Here is a 13,065-nt window from a genome sequence, read left to right on the forward strand (position 1 = left end):
CCATTTTAAGTTTTCCAACTGAAAATTTCGAAGTTTTGGAAGTGATCACGAATTAACCTTAGTTTTGCTGTAGGACGCTTATTTTAGGAGATATGGCCATTTTAAGTTTTCCAACTGAAAATTTCGAATTTTTGGAAGTGATCACGAATCAACCTTAGTTTTGCTGTAGGACGCTTAGTTTACGAGATATGGCCATTTAAGTTTTCCAACTGAAAATTTGGAATTTTTGGAAGTGATCACGAATTAACCTTAGTTTTGCTGTAGGACGCTTAGTTTAGGAGATATTGCCATTTTAAGTTTTCCAACTGAAAATTTCGAATTTTTGGAACTGATCACGAATTAACCTTAGTTTTGCTGTAGGACGCTTAGTTTAGGAGATATGGCCATTTTAAGTTTTCCAACTGAAAATTTGGAATATTTGGAACTGATCACGAATTAACCTTAGATTTGCTGTAGGACGCTTAGTTTAGGAGATATGGCCATTTTAAGTTTTCCAACCGAAAATTTGGAATTTTTGGAACTGATCACGAATTAACCTTAGTTTTGCTGTAGGACGCTTAGTTTACGAGATATGGCCATTTTAAGTTTTCCAACTGAAAATTTCGAATTTTTGGAAGTGATCACGAATTAACCTTAGTTTTGCTGTAGGACGCTTAGTTTAGGAGATATGGCCATTTTAAGTTTTCCAACCGAAAATTTGGAATTTTTGGAACTGATCACGAATTAACCTTAGTTTTGCTGTAGGACGCTTAGTTTACGAGATATGGCCATTTTAAGTTTTCCAACTGAAAATTTCGAATTTTTGGAAGTGATCACGAATTAACCTTAGTTTTGCCGTAGGACGCTTAGTTTAGGAGATATGGCCATTTTAAGTTTTCCAACCGAAAATTTCGAATATTTGGAACTGATCACTAAATAACCTTAGTTTTGCCGTAGGACGCTTAGTTTAGGAGATATGGCCATTTTAAGTTTTCCAACTGAAAATTTCGAATTTTTGGAAGTGATCACGAATCAACCTTAGTTTTGCTGTAGGACGCTTAGTTTAGGAGATATGGCCATTTTAAGTTTTCCAACTGAAAATTTGGAATTTTTGGAACTGATCACGAATTAACCTTAGTTTTGCTGTAGGACGCTTAGTTTAGGAGATATGTCCATTTTAAGTTTTCCAACCGAAAATTTCGAATTTTTTGAAGTGATCACGAATTAACCTTAGTTTTGCTGTAGGACGCTTAATTTAGGAGATATGGCCATTTTAAGTTTTCCAACTGAAAATTTGGAATTTTTGGAAGTGATCACGAATTAACCTTAGTTTTGCTGTAGGACGCTTACTTTAGGAGATATGGCCATTTTAAGTTTTCCAACTAAAAATTTCGAAAATTTGGCAATTTTGGAAGTGATCACGAATTAACCTTAGTTTTGCTGTAGGACGCTTAGTTTACGAGATATGGCCATTTTAAGTTTTCCAACCGAAAATTTGGAATATTTGGAAGTGATCACGAATTAACCTTAGTTTTGCTGTAGGACGCTTAGTTTAGGAGATATGGCCATTTTAAGTTTTCCAATCACGAATCACTGATCACGAATTAACCGTAGTTTTGCTGTAGGACACTTAGTTTACGAGATATGGCCATTTTAAGTTTTCCAATTGAAAATTTCGAATTTTTGGAAGTGATCACGAATTAACTTTAGTTTTGCTGTAGGACGCTTAGTTTAGGAGATATGTCCATTTTAAGTTTTCCAACCGAAAATTTCGAATTTTTGGAACTGATCACGAATTAACCTTAGTTTTGCTGTAGGACGCTTAGTTTACGAGATATGGCCATTTTAAGTTTTCCAACTGAAAATTTCGAATTTTTGGAAGTGATCACGAATTAACTTTAGTTTTGCTGTAGGACGCTTAGTTTACGAGATATGGCCATTTTAAGTTTTCCAACTGAAAATTTCGAATTTTTGGAAGTGATCACGAATTAACCTTAGTTTTGCTGTAGGACGCTTAGTTTAGGAGATATGGCCATTTTAAGTTTTCCAACTGAAAATTTCGAATTTTTGGAACTGATCACGAATTAACCTTAGTTTTGCTGTAGGACGCTTAGTTTAGGAGATATGGCCATTTTAAGTTTTCCAACCGAAAATTTCGAATATTTGGAACTGATCACTAAATAACCTTAGTTTTGCCGTAGGACGCTTAGTTTAGGAGATATGGCCATTTTAAGTTTTCCAACTGAAAATTTCGAATTTTTGGAAGTGATCACGAATCAACCTTAGTTTTGCTGTAGGACGCTTAGTTTAGGAGATATGGCCATTTTAAGTTTTCCAACTGAAAATTTGGAATTTTTGGAACTGATCACGAATTAACCTTAGTTTTGCTGTAAGGACGCTTAGTTTAGGAGATATGGCCATTTTAAGTTTTCCAACTGAAAATTTCGAATTTTTGGAACTGATCACGAATTAACCTTAGTTTTGCTGTAGGACGCTTAGTTTAGGAGATATGGCCATTTTAAGTTTTCCAACTGAAAATTTGGAATTTTTGGAAGTGATCACGAATTAACCTTAGTTTTGCTGTAGGACGCTTAGTTTAGGAGATATGTCCATTTTAAGTTTTCCAACCGAAAATTTCGAATTTTTGGAACTGATCACGAATTAACCTTAGTTTTGCTGTAGGACACTTAGTTTACGAGATATGGCCATTTTAAGTTTTCCAACTGAAAATTTCGAATTTTTGGAAGTGATCACGAATTAACTTTAGTTTTGCTGTAGGACGCTTAGTTTACGAGATATGGCCATTTTAAGTTTTCCAACTGAAAATTTGGAATTTTTGGAAGTGATCACGAATTAACCTTAGTTTTGCTGTAGGACGCTTAGTTTAGGAGATATTGCCATTTTAAGTTTTCCAACTGAAAATTTCGAATTTTTGGAACTGATCACGAATTAACCTTAGTTTTGCTGTAGGACGCTTAGTTTACGAGATATGGCCATTTTAAGTTTTCCAACTGAAAATTTCGAATTTTTGGAACTGATCACGAATTAACCTTAGTTTTGCTGTAGGACGCTTAGTTTAGGAGATATGGCCATTTTAAGTTTTCCAACTGAAAATTTCGAATTTTTGGAACTGATCACGAATTAACCTTAGTTTTGCTGTAGGACGCATAGTTTAGGAGATATGGCCATTTTTAGTTTTCCAACCGAAAATTTGGAATATTTGGAACTGATCACGAATTAACCTTGGTTTTGCTGTAGGACGCTTAGTTTAGGAGATACGGCCATTTTAAGTTTTCCAACTGAAAATTTGGAATTTTTGGAAGTGATCACGAATTAACCTTAGTTTTGCTGTAGGACGCTTAGTTTACGAGATATGGCCATTTTAAGTTTTCCAACTGAAAATTTGGAATTTTTGGAAGTGATCACGAATTAACCTTAGTTTTGCTGTAGGACGCTTAGTTTAGGAGATATGTCCATTTTAAGTTTTCCAACCGAAAATTTCGAATTTATTGAAGTGATCACGAATTAACCTTAGTTTTGCTGTAGGACGCTTAGTTTAGGAGATATGGCCATTTTAAGTTTTCCAACTGAAAATTTGGAATTTTTGGAAGTGATCACGAATTAACCTTAGTTTTGCTGTAGGACGCTTAGTTTAGGAGATATGGCCATTTTAAGTTTTCCAACTGAAAATTTCGAATTTTTGGAACTGATCACGAATTAACCTTAGTTTTGCTGTAGGACGCTTAGTTTAGGAGATATGGCCATTTTAAGTTTTCCAACTGAAAATTTCGAATTTTTGGAACTGATCACGAATTAACCTTAGTTTTGCTGTAGGACGCATAGTTTAGGAGATATGGCCATTTTTAGTTTTCCAACCGAAAATTTGGAATATTTGGAACTGATCACGAATTAACCTTAGTTTTGCTGTAGGACGCTTAGTTTAGGAGATACGGCCATTTTAAGTTTTCCAACTGAAAATTTGGAATTTTTGGAAGTGATCACGAATTAACCTTAGTTTTGCTGTAGGACGCTTAGTTTACGAGATATGGCCATTTTAAGTTTTGGAAGTGAAAAATTCAGTTTTTGGCCGAATTACATGAAAAATTCCAAATTTTTCGAAGTGATCACGAATAAACCTTAGTTTTGCTCTACGAGGCTTAGTTAAGGAGATATGGCCATTTTAAGTTTTGGAGGGGAAAAATTCAGTTTTTGGCCGATTTTCTTTAAAAATACCAATTTTTCGAAGTGATCACGAATTAACCTTAGTTTTGCTCTACGAGGCTTAGTTAAGGAGATATGGCGTTTTAAGTTTTGGAGGGGAAAAATTCCGTTTTTGGCTGATTTTCATCAAAAATACCAATTTTTCGAAGTGATCACGAATTAACCTTAGTTTTGCTCTACGAGGCTTAGTTAAGGAGATATGGCGTTTTAAGTTTTGGAGGGGAAAAATTCCGTTTTTGGCTGATTTTCATCAAAAATACCAATTTTTCGAAGTGATCACGAATTAACCTTAGTTTTGCTCTACGAGGCTTAGTTAAGGAGATATCGCCATTTTATGTTTTGGAAGGGAAAAATTCAGTTTTTGGCCGATTTTCATCAAAAATACCAATTTTTCGAAATGATCATGAATAAACCTTAGTTTGCTCATTAAAATTTAAAATTTGTTGTTTGCGCTTAATATATAAGTTGTTATGTTACTCTTGTCACGACTAACGAGCACATCAGGTCAGAAGGTAAAGCTCACCGCTCTACATATTTTTTTGTGCATTTGGATGTCTTTTTCGTATTTAGAATTTGTTTATGTTTCTTCTGCGGACTATGATAACGGAAAGGTCTTGCGTTAACCATCTGCGAATAGTTGGCAACTCTTAATGGCAACAATGTGTTATCGATTATGGTTTGTGAAAAGGGTGTCATATACAAAGACAAAATGTTTGAATACAACTTGGAGGTTGTTGTAGTTGTTTCAATTATCTTATTCAAGAACCAGTGGACGTTGCACAAATAATCCACAGGTGGCGGTAATGGTTTCAATAGTCAATTGATTACATATATATTAAACCAAACCAAGGCAATCAGATGTCGCTCCAAAATTATTCATTGAAAACCCACCAACAGAGCCCCAATTAGAGATGTCCTATGATTTGACTTTTGAACCCTTCACGGAAGTTGACTTTGAGCGAGCGTCCACCACAACTAATTTCATTTAATGATGTTTCATCCCCAAACAAAGGTTAAAGTTCAAGGGTGGTATTTATACCCAAGCCCGGCAAGGCAAGTTAAGCGACACCAAAGGCGTACAGACCCATGAGCCTTAAGTCCTTTCTACTCAAAACCATGCATCGTATTGTGGACACCATGATAAAGAGTAAGACATCCATCGAACTGCTCAAATACAAACAGCATGCCTATGTCAAGGGAAGGTCGGTGAAGACTGCCCTGCACGAGGTTGTTCATAAAATAAAAGAATCCTTCGAATCTTCGAACAGTAAAAATGCCATAAGAGCAATAACAACCACGACGGTAAGATCACCAACAGTCTTGCAGTGTAAGAAGGAGATTAATGCCTTCTCTGAGGATGGCAAAATCAGCCGGGCCATAACGGAGTAAGGGGAAATGAAAGGGCAGACGATTTGGCGATGAAGGCCAGAGGTCTGCCGTCAATAAACTTGATTAACCCGAAGCCTTTCGGGTCGATGATGCCCGAGGTAAGGCCGTGAGCAACGAATGCGCATGTAACCCTGTGGAACAGCACAACGGTCGGTAGGACAGCGAAAATCCTATGGGGGGATCCAGATCGTGAGAAGGCGAGGCTATTATTGAAAAGAAGGAAGAAGGTGGTCAGTATAGCTATTCGTATTATAACGGGACACATAGGACTACGAGCTCCCTTATGTAAAATCGGTACAGCAAGTGTGTAGGGCATGCGGGGAAGAAGATGAGGCGTTGGAGCATTTCCTTTCTCATTGCCCGGCTTTCGTGTCTAGCAGATACCGGCACTTAGGTGGGGACACAATACCAGACATGAACCAACTTTGGGGAGTGGCATTGACAACTATTTAGGATTTTGTAAGTAGCACGGAATTCCCAACTTAGATTTTCTTTTTAGAGGTTAAATTTTGTTTGTATTTATAGCGCACAAAAAGCCCATTACTGGCTTAGGTGTATGTCCATTATTACTATCTACATATCCGCACCCGATCTGAACCATATACGACGCAGATGTCGAAAAGCCTAACATAAGTCACTGGGTCAAACTTCAGTAAAATCGGATAATATATGCGCCTTTTATGGGGCCAAGACTTTAAATCGAGATATTGGTCTATATAGCAGCTATATCCAAATCTGAACCGATCTGAACCAAATTGAAGAGGGATGTCTAGGGACCTAACACAACTCACTGTCCCAAATTTCGGCGAAATCGGACAATAAATGCGCCTTTTATGGGCCCAAAACCTTAAATCGAGAGATCGGTCTATATGGCAGCTATATCCAAATCTTAACCGATCTTGGCCAAATTGAAGAAGGATATCGAGGATATAAATTCGCCTTTTATGGGCCCAAAACCTTAAATCGATAAGTCTGCCATATAGACCGATCTCTCGATTTTAGGTATATCCAAATCTGAACCGATCTGATTAAGGAATTACGGAAGGATGTCGACTGACCTAACACAACTCACTGTCGCAACTCAAGCGTGCTAAGTTCGGCCGGGCCGAATCTTATATACCCTCCACCATGGATCGCATTTGTCGAGTTCTTTTCCCGGCATCTCTTCTTAGGCATAAAAAGGATATAAGAAAAGATTTGTTCTGCGATTAGAGCGATATTAAGATATGGTCCGGTTTGGACCACAATTAAATTAATTTATATATGTTGGAGACCTGTGTAAAATGTCAGGCAATTCGAATAAGAATTGCGCTCTTTGTGGGCTCAAGAAGTAAAATAGAGAGATCGATTTATATGGGAGCTGTATCGGGCTATAGACTGATTCAGACCATAATAAACACGTATGTTAATGGTCATGAGAGAATCCGTCGTACAAAATTTCAGGCAAATCGGATAATAATTGCGACCTCTGGACGCTCAAGAAGTCAAGATCCCAGATCGGTTTATATGGCAGCTATATCAGGTTATGGACCGACTTGAACCATACTTGGCACAGTTGTTGGATATCAGAACAAAACCGTTCGTGCGAAATTTCATTCCAATCGGATAAGAATTGCGCACTCTAGAGGCTCAAAAAGTCAAGACCCAAGATAGGTTTATATGACAGCTATATCAGGTTATGAACCGATTTGAACCATATTTGGCACAGTTGTAGGATATCATAACAAAACACGTCGTGCAAAATTTCATCCCAATCGGATTAGAATTGCGCACTCTAGAGCCTCAAGAAGTCAAGACCCAAGATCGGTTTATATGACAGCTATATCAGGTTATGAACCGATTTGAACCATATTTGGCACAGTTATTGGATATCATAACAAAACACTTCGTGCAAAATTTCATTCCAATCGGATAAGAATTGCGCACTCTAGAGGCTCAAGAAGTCAAGACCCAAGATCGGTTTATATGGCAGCTTTATCAGGTTATGGACCGACTTGAACCATACTTGGCACAGTTGTTGGATATCATAACAAAACACGTCGTGCAAAATTTCATTCCAATCGGATAAGAATTGCGCACTCTAGAGGCTCAAGAAGTCAAGACCCAAGATCGGTTTATATGGCAGCTATATCAGGTTATAGACCGATTTGAACCATACTTGGCACAGTTGTCGAATATCATAACAAAACACGTAGTGCAAAATTTCATTCCAATCGGATAAGAATTGCACACTCTAGAGGCTCAAGAAGTCAAGACCCAAGATCGGTTTATATGGCAGCTATATCAAAACATGGACCGATATGGCCCATTTACAATACCAACCGACCTACACTAATAAGAAGTATTTGTGCAAAATTTCAAGCGGCTAGCTTTACTCCTTCGGAAGTTAGCGTGCTTTCGACAGACAGACGGACGGACGGACGGACAGACGGACGGACATGGCTAGATCGACATAAAATTTCACGACGATCAAGAATATATATACTTTATGGGGTCTCAGACGAATATTTCGAGTAGTTACAATCAGAATGACGAAATTAGTATACCCCCCATCTTATGGTGGAGGGTATAAAAAGGGATCTGTGCAAAGTTTAAGGTCTCTATCAGCTCTCTCTCAGCTATCCCTATTTTTAAAGACTGTAGCGTGATTTCAACGGACAGACGGACATGGCTAGATCGTCTTAGATTTTTACGCTGATCAAGAATATATATACTTTATAGGGTCAGAAATAGATATTTCGAGGTGTTGCAAACAGAATGACAAAATGAATATACCCCCATCCTTCAGTGGTGGGTATAAAAATATTGTTTGGTGTACTGCTAACATAATTCAGTCTAGAAATTTTCTGGTCTCTCTCTCTTCCCTTTCTCTTTTTTGCGAAATTTGAATTCCTCTGCGTCAAAGGGTTAATAAAAGATATATTCCAATTTGAAAATACATACATCTCGCCATGGTCGTCACCATCAAGAATTTGGTAGTTTCCGCAATTATGCTCCACAACTATACTTAACACTAAATATCATCTATGACCATAACGACTTACATACATGAGAGTACATACATACGTACATCAGCAACATTATTTCCCACAATACAAAATGTATAACAAAAACAACAACAACTACTCTGAGATTGGCAATACCATTTCTTGCCGAGCAATAAGAATTCGTGTATTGTAATTGTCTTGTCAAACAGAGAACGCAATATAGAGCAGAGCAAAGAGGGTAAGATAATCAAGAGAGAGTTTCTGCTTTGTCTTCCCCGTACCGTAAAATAACTCGCGTTAAAGACACAACATTTTTATTGTATTCCAATTGGATTCACATTGAGGGTTGCAACATTTTCGGGTTATTCTGTTTTGATTCGGGCATTCGTTCGAACATTTTTTCGTATTTTGCTTTGTTTCTTTGCAACCGAAAGTTGCAATAAAGGAAAAACGAAATATCGTGAGCAATTCAAATATGTTGTGTCTTAAAATTTTGTCACTCGTCATCACGTATTGCCCTCTAACGCCAGCTCTTATCTTTCTTACCCTCTTTGGAGCAGAGCATGTAGAATAGTAAACCCACAGGTAAAAACATAATAATGAGCAAAACTCTCCATTGGGTGAAAAAATGAACAAAGTGACGCTTGCATACTCACACAGGTGTAGCAACCAACAGAGACTCTCCCTCTCATTGCGATTATATTTGGTGAAGAGAGCTAGCCAATGTTGGTGGTGAATACCAAAGAGGGTAAGATAATCAAGAGAGAGTTTCTGCTTTGTCTTCCCCGTACCGTAAAATAACTCGCGTTAAAGACACAACATTTTTATTGTATTCCAATTGGATTCACATTGAGGGTTGCAACATTTTCGGGTTATTCTGTTTTGATTCGGGCATTCGTTCGAACATTTTTTCGTATTTTGCTTTGTTTCTTTGCAACCGAAAGTTGCAATAAAGGAAAAACGAAATATCGTGAGCAATTCAAATATGTTGTGTCTTAAAATTTTGTCACTCGTCATCACGTATTGCCCTCTAACGCCAGCTCTTATCTTTCTTACCCTCTTTGGTGAATACACCGATAATGTTGAACAACAAACAGGTAATTTATGGGTAAATGCTCATATAAGAGTTGAGTTGATAAACAATAGCAAACAGCATTTGAAGCTCTTAACCATATAACCAGGGTTGCCAATATTATAGGGCGTTTACATAGCACAAATGTCATGTTTAACGCAGATGCCTACCGACATAACCCAAACCTGCAAGACCCAAGGAAGAATACAATGCATCTACCAATGCCGCCACATGTGGTAATCCACACATGAGCAGCAATTTGATCCCACGTACACTGATAGGAAAAAATATGTTGCAAACTCATGCACCAACGTTGTCATTATCATACACAGGCGTTGTTGGAAATATTGTCAACAAGAGTGGATGATTTTGTGAACACGCGTTGTTGTTTCATGCACTCATCGTTGTGAACATCATCCCTACGAAATGTGTATGTATACCAAACTTAAGTTTAAATGACTCTTAAAACATTGTGGTAGGGCGTTCGTAAACACGCAACGGGATTGATGGAGCACAGGCTCGATACTCATCGGCACACAAAATCACTTTGCAATCTTTTAAAAAACTGTGCACTAGGGGTTGTCAGAATGTGAACGGCTGTTGCCGTTTTGTTCAACATAACTGTTGTTGGTTTATAAATATTTGTGGTTGATCTAATGGCATCTGTGTGTTGATTTACTTTTATCAACGAATGTGGTCACTTTGTCAACGCAGTGCTTGATTTTGTCCATGGGTGTATTTGGACGTGTTCACCTCCTTATTTAGTTCCGGAGCACTACATAAAACTTCTTTCGACCTATGGGTAACGGCACCCGCCAAGATTATGCTCTACCCGCGATTTAGGTACAAACCACAACCACTAGGTTGCTCCCCACTGGGGTCTCACCATTGTCAAGCTGGAACAGAAGTTCCAGGGGTTCCTGACACCCGTGGTACCAGATTAAAGTCTCCGGTCAGACTTCGTAGCCTTAAAAGACTACCACCAGCTGAACCTCAAACTGTTCCGGACTGGTCACATGGGAGAAAGTAATCGCCCTAAGCCGACCTATAGCCAGCATACAAGAGAATGCACCAAAACAAACAGACTTCATAGCCTTAAAAGACTTCTACCAGCTGAACCCCAAACAGTTCCGGACTGGTCATCTGGGAGAAAGAAATCGCCCTAAGCCGACCTATAGCCAGCATACAAGAGAATGCACCAAAACAAACACAAACAGGGCACAGCAGCCTTCTCGGGTTACGCCACACGTATCAGCTCCAACACGGGATTCAACAATCAACGCGGCCACCCTCAGGGATGACCGAACACGACCACAAAAACTACGGGAAACAACGAGGGGCGAACGCTGCAGCATCAACATGGGTAAGACAGGTGCCATGCATTTCATGTGCTGCGCATGAATCATCCGGTTGAGCCAGTACAGTAACACTTCGTCATGGATAACTAGCGTGTATTCATGCCTTCACCAAGTCTTGTCCGTCTCCTAATGAATACATCCTGGGAAAAGGTGGCCAGCCTTGCAAAAGTCGTCTCATCTTTAAGGGCCCTACTGAAATCCCACACCGCCTCGCTAATCCCCATCGCGCCTAAATCTCTAATGTTTGCATAGTACGGGCATTCCGTCAGTACATGCCGCTAGTCCTCAGGGTTCCCACAATGCAAAAATGCATTAAAGGAGCCATGTCCCGTTAGTATGAAGCCTGACTTAAACCGAAGCCAAATTCTGGGCAGTCAGGTACGAACGTTGCGTGACGAATAAATTCGTAAGTCACCCGACCCATGTCACTGTTCGTCCATCTACTTCTACACCTATCATCACGACGCTCCAAAAGAAGTGCCTTGAGTCGCCTAACATCCTCATCTGCCAGCTCAGAAGCAGTGAGCCAATCCTCACGCACTAATGGAATACCTTTTTTTACACCAAACAGAACAGCCATGAAACTCACGAGTAAATCAAGCGGGGGTGCGCCAAGCAATACCTGTAGTGCATCTGTCGAAACAGTCCTACACACAGGCAAGCAAGCCAGCACTGCCAACCTCTGACAAGAGAGGATCTTCTTTCGTCCTAAGACTGTCGCAGCAATTCCGAGCCATATAGGCGCTCCATAAGTTGCATCATATATGAACCGCGCGACGACTAAGACCCCAATCACTTCTCACTTTACTTACTGTGTCCAGTCAAAATTTCAGGCTAATCGGACAAAAATTGCAGCTTGTAAAGGGCGTAAGAAGTTAAAGCGGAAGATCGGTTTATATGGGAGCTATATTAGGTTAGAGACCGATTTGGATCGTACTAAGCACAATTGTTGAAAGTCATAACGGAACACCATGTGCAAAATTTCAGCCAAATCGGACGAACATTCCAGCTTGTAAGGGCTCAAGAAGTCAAATCGAGCGATCGGAGCTTAATTCAACTCACTGTCCCAAATTTCGGCGATATCGGACAATAAATGCGTCTTTTATGGGCCCAAACCCTTAAATCGAGAGATCGGTCTATATGGCAGGTATATTCAAATCTGGGCCGATCTGTGCCATATTGCAGAAGTATGTTGAGAAGCTTAATTCAACTCACTGTCCCAAATTTCGGCGATATCGGACAATAAATGCGTCTTTTATGGGCCCAAAACCTTAAATCGAGAGATCGGTCTATATGGCAGCTATATCCAAATCTGGACCGATCTAGGCGAAATTGAAAAAGAATGTCGAAGGGCCTAGCACAACTCATTGTCCCATATTTTGTAGTCTTTTATGAGCCCAAATCCTTAGATCGAGAGATCGGTCTATATGGCAGTTATATCCAAATATGGACCGATCTAGTCGAAATTGAAGAAAGGTGTCAAGTGGCCTAAAACAACTCACCGCCCCAAATTTCAGCAAAATCGGATAATAAATGTGGTTTTTATGGGCCTAGACTCTAAATTGGCGGATCCGTCTACATGACAGCTATATCCAAATCTAGACCGATCTGGACCAAATGGAAAAGAGGGATGCCGAAGGGCGTAACACAACTCACTGTCCCAAATTTCACCAAAGTCGGATGATAAATGTGGCTTTTATGGGCCTATGACCCTACATCGACACATTGGTCTATAAGTTTTATTAAAAATGCATTTACTTTCTTTTAAAAAATCCGCAATTACTTTTTGGGCAACCCAATATATACTTTATAGGTTAGAAAGGGATATTTCGATGTGTTGCAAACAGAATGACAAAAGGAATATACCCCCCTCCTTTGGTGGTGTGTATAAAAATGATCTGTTTTTGTCGTTTTAGGCAAAATAACGCTACGCCCCATATTTCAGCTCAAAATATCAATTTTTAAAAGCTGTAGCGTGATAACAACATTCGAATTAACACACGGGCATCGTTACATCGCCTAAGAATTTCTCAAATTGTCGAATTCTTGTTCTACAGGG

Source organism: Stomoxys calcitrans, chromosome 5 (genome assembly GCF_963082655.1).
Source record: "Stomoxys calcitrans chromosome 5, idStoCalc2.1, whole genome shotgun sequence".
NCBI classification, from domain to species: Eukaryota; Metazoa; Arthropoda; class Insecta; order Diptera; family Muscidae; genus Stomoxys; species Stomoxys calcitrans.